Here is a 231-nt window from a genome sequence, read left to right on the forward strand (position 1 = left end):
ACCAATGTGTAAAGTTGAGTGCAGAAGCATTGCGTGCGAAAAAGGAAAGAACTTCGATTCAACTGACAGTGAATCCATTGACACTCCGAGGAAGGGATGAACTGATTCCTGTTGTTGGTGGCACTAGGTGAAAATATTGTATATAGTTATGTACATCCATCTAATACAATTATAATTTAAGTGATTGGATTTATTCGATTACAGACAATGGGTGATGGTGATGATGATTAA

The sequence above is a fragment of the Penaeus monodon genome, chromosome 32 (genome assembly GCF_015228065.2).
Source record: "Penaeus monodon isolate SGIC_2016 chromosome 32, NSTDA_Pmon_1, whole genome shotgun sequence".
In the NCBI taxonomy this organism is placed as follows: domain Eukaryota; kingdom Metazoa; phylum Arthropoda; class Malacostraca; order Decapoda; family Penaeidae; genus Penaeus; species Penaeus monodon.